Here is a 5,701-nt window from a genome sequence, read left to right on the forward strand (position 1 = left end):
TGTGCAGCGGGACCCAAATACACAAGCACAAACTCAAGAGTAGAGGAGGAGGCAAGCACAGCTCTGCCCCCGCCCCCAGAAAAACAGTGTCCCTAAGCCTGGCACTGGGATCACTCCTGGCCACCAGTTCAAGTCCTTCTGTGGTGGCTACAGGGGCTCAGCTCTCCACACCCTTTTCCCTTTCCTCTCTGCTTTAAGAGGGCATTTTGCTCCAGCTGGAACTTTGCACCTTATGATAAATGTGATGTGATGATAAATGCACCTGCAGGAAGCATCTCTAGTCTGATCTGTGTAGGAGTCCAGGGGAGCCCTGAGGACAGGTAGCCCAAGTCTCACCTCACTGGGTGCTGGTGAGCCGAGAACATGTTCCCTGCTTCTGCTCCTGGGGGGTCCTTCACTGAGGGGCGGTGTCAGTCCATAGGGAAGCAGCAGTCAACACAAGGTTTTACTGCAACCCCGCCTGTCCCTACACCGGCACATCTCTCTGAGGCTCCCATACCACTGCGGTCAGTTCACAGTGCCACTGGACCACCTCGGGAGTTCTGGTGACCTCTCTGATCCTTGGTTTCCCCTTCTGTAAACACAGGAGAAGCATTCCACAAGTGGTTGCAAGCTCTGAAGAAACCAAAACAAAGATGAAATGCTCAGCCCACTGCTGAGGCTGATCCGGTCGATGCTATTACAAAAGGGGGATCTTAGACAGTCCACCGTCTGCAGCTGGCATTAAAGTGGTTCCCAGTCCTGTGCTTCCCACGTCCATCAAAAGCAGAGGAGCCTTTAGAGATCATCTCCTAAAGAGGTGTCAAGTTATGTGGGCCTATCATTCTGCCGTCTTGAACCAAGGCCTGCAGGGTTCATTTGGCCTGCAGACACAATGGCAGAGGCTGGTCCAACTTTCTCTGGACCCTCTGGATCCTTTAAAAGTTTACACCCAAGAACAGCTGCCTCATGAAGGCGTTTTTCATTAGTTCTCTGGAAGATGAAATTCTAATTTCCACACGTTTGGGCCTCGGGAGGACCGGCGCCCTTGTACTGATGGGTTCCCACAGTCTTGATTTAATCATCTCCAGCCTGACGCTGTAGCACAGGAGGACAGAGAGCATGCAGGTGGAAACAGCACTTTCTCCCTTGGAGTGCCCAGCCAAATTCTAACAGCCCCAAGCTTCAGATGGATCCCTGCCCTACTATGAACAGCAAGAGCCCTGAAAGGGTGGGAGTTGGGGTGCTTTCTAGGAGTATGTCTTAGGATATGACTGAAACATCCATTGCAGGGGGAAGACGCTGCAGCCTGCGAGCCTAAGGAGGGAGAATCTTGAACATGCTGTTTGTGTGTTTCCCTGTGTTGGTAGCTTCATGTTTTCCTCCAGTGTCCTCAAGACCTCTTATAAATAATGGGATAGTCCGGTCACTCTAAGGGTGTGGACAGGGCGTGGAGAGCATGAAGTCATGGGGCCTGGACACAAAGCCAGCTGCCCTGGACAGGCCCCACCTGATCAGCTCATAGCCACTTTGCCTGGCCATGGAGAAGCTGAGGGCTATAGCTGGCCTTCACTTAAGACATCTGCTCAAAGGCAGGTGTCCTCAGGTAACATCAGTGTGGGAACCAGACTGTGGCACTACAGGTCGTAAAGCTAGCAGTAAGACTGTAGACTCTGAGACAGCCCTCCCACCGCCGATCACATGGCCTTAGGAATATCCTTTCTCCCTTCTGCCTCAGTTTCCTCATGCATGAAATGAATTTCATAAAAGTGTTGCCTGCAGAGTTGTCATATAGCCACGAAGTGCTAAAACTTGGCACGTGAGTGTTAAAGCAGCAACAGGACACGAGTTCTCCAGAAGCTGTGGATCGTTAAGAAAACACTAAAGGAGAGAGGCAGGATAGGGGTGGGGTTGGCCCTGCAGGAGCCAGAAGGACCCACTGACTTCATGGACAAGGAATTCCAGACCCTGGGGCCTCCGAAGCCCTTCGGGTTGCCTGCTCAGACCAGACGTCTCTGCAGAAGGGCCACAAGGCAATGAATGCCCAAGCCCCAGTATAAAACTCTCTCTTGGAAGCAGGAGGAAGGAATGACTCCCACAGCAAGTCTGTGCTGCCTCCTGTACCCCTGTACCCCTGGCTTCTGCACAGATATGGGCCAACTTCTGTGCAGCTCTCGGGAGGGCCTTTGGACTTGGCTCCAAAAAAGCTCAGAGCAGTGTGTATGCTGACCCCACCCAGGCCAGCCTCAGCCATGTCCCTGGACTTACCAGCCGAGGGGCTGAGCCTTAATTTTGGATCTCTGAACGTGTTCTTCGGGCCAGTTCCTGCCGCATCTAGCCAGCTGGCATGGCCTGGCTTTGCCCGTTCCACTCAGGGGTTCCAGGCTTGTGTGACTTTCCTGTCATTTGTTTAGGGGTTCTTTGAGACATTTCTTTTAGTAGAAAGTGTTCCTATTACAGAACATAAATAGTGAGTAGCAGAAGCTGGAGAGATGGCTCAGAGATTAGGAACACTTTCTGTTCCAGGTTTCTATTCCCAGCATTCACAGGGCAATTCACAATCATTGTAACTCCAGTTCCAGGGGATCCAATGCCCTCTTCTAGCCTCTGTGGGCACTGAACACATATGGTATACATACGTATGTGCCAGCAAACACCCTCCTCCATAAAATAAAAATAAATAAATCTTCAAAACAATAAAGAGAACCATCACTGCCTTCTGAGATGTTTTATGTCCTCCATGTCCAGTTCCACAGACATGGGCCACGTGGAATAACAGACAGTGTGCCCATGGACCTGCCTGTGAAGCTCAGCCTAACTCAGTGCCTGTCTGTGTAATAGCTGCTGTACAGCACCAGGTCATGGGGGCGGCAGCAGGGATGCTCTGACTCAGCATCCCTCATGCCTCTGTGACAGTCCTGTTTCTGGTGGATGGAGAGGATGATGGCAGGAGGAGAAGGAATCTGGTTAGCTGTGTATGTGTACAGGGCCGAAGAGCAGCTTCGTGTAGAGAGCCTACCTGCTGGGCATCAGGCCTTGGGTTCCATCTCCAGCACCAAAAAAGAGGAGAGGGGTGAAAAGATGCCCAGAAGCTAAGAGTGAGCACAAAGGACTCAAAAATCAATTCCCAGCACCCATGGCACCAGGTAACTCAGAACTCAGCCTGCAACTCAGCTCCAGGAGAGCCAATGCATCTGCCCTCTTTGGGCTCCCACTCTCACACTCTCACACACACACATCCACAGAAATACATGGATGCATGCATACACACACACATGCAGTTTTTAAAACTAAATCTTATTAAAGGGAAGGAGAGGCAAGGAGCGTCTCCAAAGTACTAAAGACAAGGACTAAACAACTCCATATGACCAATCTTCACAGAGCACAATTCTCAGCAGCCAAAGGGTGAGACCAGCCCCAGTGTGCACCCCAGCTGAGCAGCTTAGTAGACAGTGAGGGCTTTTGGGGAAAAAAAAGAAGAGACTCCAACAGAAGTGCCACACATGAACCTCAGAAACAGAGGGCAGACACAAAAGGCCAGTATCGATAGACACCAGTTTCACACAGTGTTCAAAGCAGGAAAATGTAGAGACAGAGAGCACACTAGTGGCTGCAAGGGACTGGGGCTGCAGCCAGGAGGGACATTGGCAGCTAACAGGTACGGGGAGCTCTCACTCCATTTCTCTTTCGGTGATTAAAACACACTAACAAAAGACAGCTTAGGAGAGGAAGTGTTTATAATCCCAGGTTTGGGACCATCATTTGAGGGAAATCAAGGCAGGAACTAGCAGCAGCTGGTCACATCCAGTCAACAGCAGAGAGAGAGACAGAGAGAGAAAGAGAGAAAGAGAGAGAAATGCATGCATGCCTACTGCTCAGCTCAACAGCTCTACTCCTTTTTTTAATTAGCATTTTTGTTTTTGATTATGTGTATATGTGGAGCTGGATATTGTGCATGTGAGTGGCCCACAGAGGCCAGAAGAAAGCATCAGATTCCCTGAAACTAGAGTTACATCAAACCTAGGTCCTCTGCAAGTGATATGCATCCTTAATCATGGAGCCCTCTCTTCAGTCCCACCACCTACTCTACTCCACCAGCCCAGGCTCCACTGTCTTGAGATCAGTGCCCACTGTGGGCTGGGGCTTTCCACATCCATTAACATAGTCAAACACCCACCCCCATACACACACATCATCACTGGCCAACCTAGACAGTCTCTCATAGACTCTTTTCCCAGGTGATGGTGTGAAGTTGACAGTTAAAATACCTGGCATATGGAGTTTTATTTGGCTGATAAAAATGTTTGGGAATCAGAAAGTGGCAGGGACTGCAGAGCACTGTGAGGGTGCTGTGTTGTCATGGGAATGTTTCATTTGTTTGTTTGTTTGTTTGTTTGTTTGTTTAAAACATGTTTCTCTGAGAATCTCAGGCAGCCTTGGAATTCACTAGGTAGCCTAGGCTGACTTTGAATTTCGAGCCCTTCTCCCCCAGCCTTCCTAGTGCTGGAATTACAAGTGTGTGCCATCTCGCCCAGCTTCCAGGATTGTTTACTTTAAAATGGTTAATGTCATGCTATGTGAGGGTTACCTCCAATTAGGGAGTATAGAGAGAGGAACAAGGGGAAGGAAAGAGAGGAGAGCAGAGAATAAAGGAAGAGAATGAGAGAGGGAAGAAAGGAAGTAGAAAGAGGAAGGGAGGGAGAGAGGCGGAGAAAGAGAGAAAGGCACCAGTTACCACAGGGTTACAGGCACCCTGACGGATGGAGAGGTGTAGGGGAGAGGGGTAGAAGTCCCTTCCCCGCAGAGCCAGGAGCTGAGATATTTGCATGCTGTCATGGTTTGATTGCAATGTCCCACCAGGTCTTTGAACACCTGTTTCCAGCTGTTGGCCCTGTCCTGAGAAGTCCCAAAACTGTTATAAGGAGAGGCTGGGCTGGCAAGGGTGAGTCACTAAGGCTGGACTTCTGAGGTTCATAGCCCCATTCTGCTTCCATTTCCCTTCTTTGCTTCCTGGCTAGCACTGGAGCAGCAGCAACCGCACACTTGTGCCACAGAGTGGCCAGCCTTCCCCTCTGAAACCATGAGCCAAAATAAACCTTGCCTGTCTTATGTTGCTTTTGTCAGGTAGTCTGTCCCAGTGACGAGAGAAGTCACTGACACCCGGGCCTGGTGTGACAGCAAGGTGCGGGGACGGGGAGTCAGTGGCTGGTGTTAGCCCTACCAGGTGAGAATAAGAACACTATCACATTTTGAGCAAAACCTGAAGCAAGCTTTAGTTAAATACTGGCCGGGATGATGGACTGGCCAGGACCATACCTGGGATTCCCAGAGTATAACAAGTCACAACTGCAGAGGCTTCAGAAGGCAACGCCACCACCCCTGGAGGCAGTGCAGGTGTGGCTGTTGGGTCACAAGTGTGTCAGTGGGTGGCAGAGAAGAGAGAGGCTAGGTCCACACTTAGTGCTCTGGCCTCTGAGCATCTGAATGACGAGTAGCCTAACACTCCCTGAAGAAAGCAAGCCTGAGATGACCACCAGTTCAGCACCCTGCAGGCCTGGGAGAACCGACCATGCTCGAGATGATCCCTGCCAGCTGCCACAATGCACGAGTGGGTCACAGTGCTCCTGAGACCACTCCTGAGATAACCCCAGACACCCAACGATTCCAGGAGCAACTAAGAGGAGCAAGTAAGTGGTGGATAAATGGAAGAGAAAGAAAAGCA

General features: G+C 50.6%; 1 non-coding gene across 1 annotated transcript; it reads left to right on the forward strand.

Moving 5' to 3' along the window:
- The first annotated feature begins 5,351 nt into the window (after positions 1 to 5,351).
- On the forward strand, positions 5,352 to 5,483 carry LOC129671846 (small nucleolar RNA SNORA17). Its single transcript, XR_008719433.1, has one exon. It is a non-coding gene; the product is annotated as a small nucleolar RNA SNORA17 (small nucleolar RNA).
- The last annotated feature ends 218 nt before the right edge of the window (positions 5,484 to 5,701 follow it).

The sequence above is a fragment of the Psammomys obesus genome, unplaced genomic scaffold (assembly GCF_907164565.1).
Source record: "Psammomys obesus unplaced genomic scaffold, mPsaObe1.curated_primary_1811, whole genome shotgun sequence".
Lineage (NCBI taxonomy): Eukaryota > Metazoa > Chordata > Mammalia > Rodentia > Muridae > Psammomys > Psammomys obesus.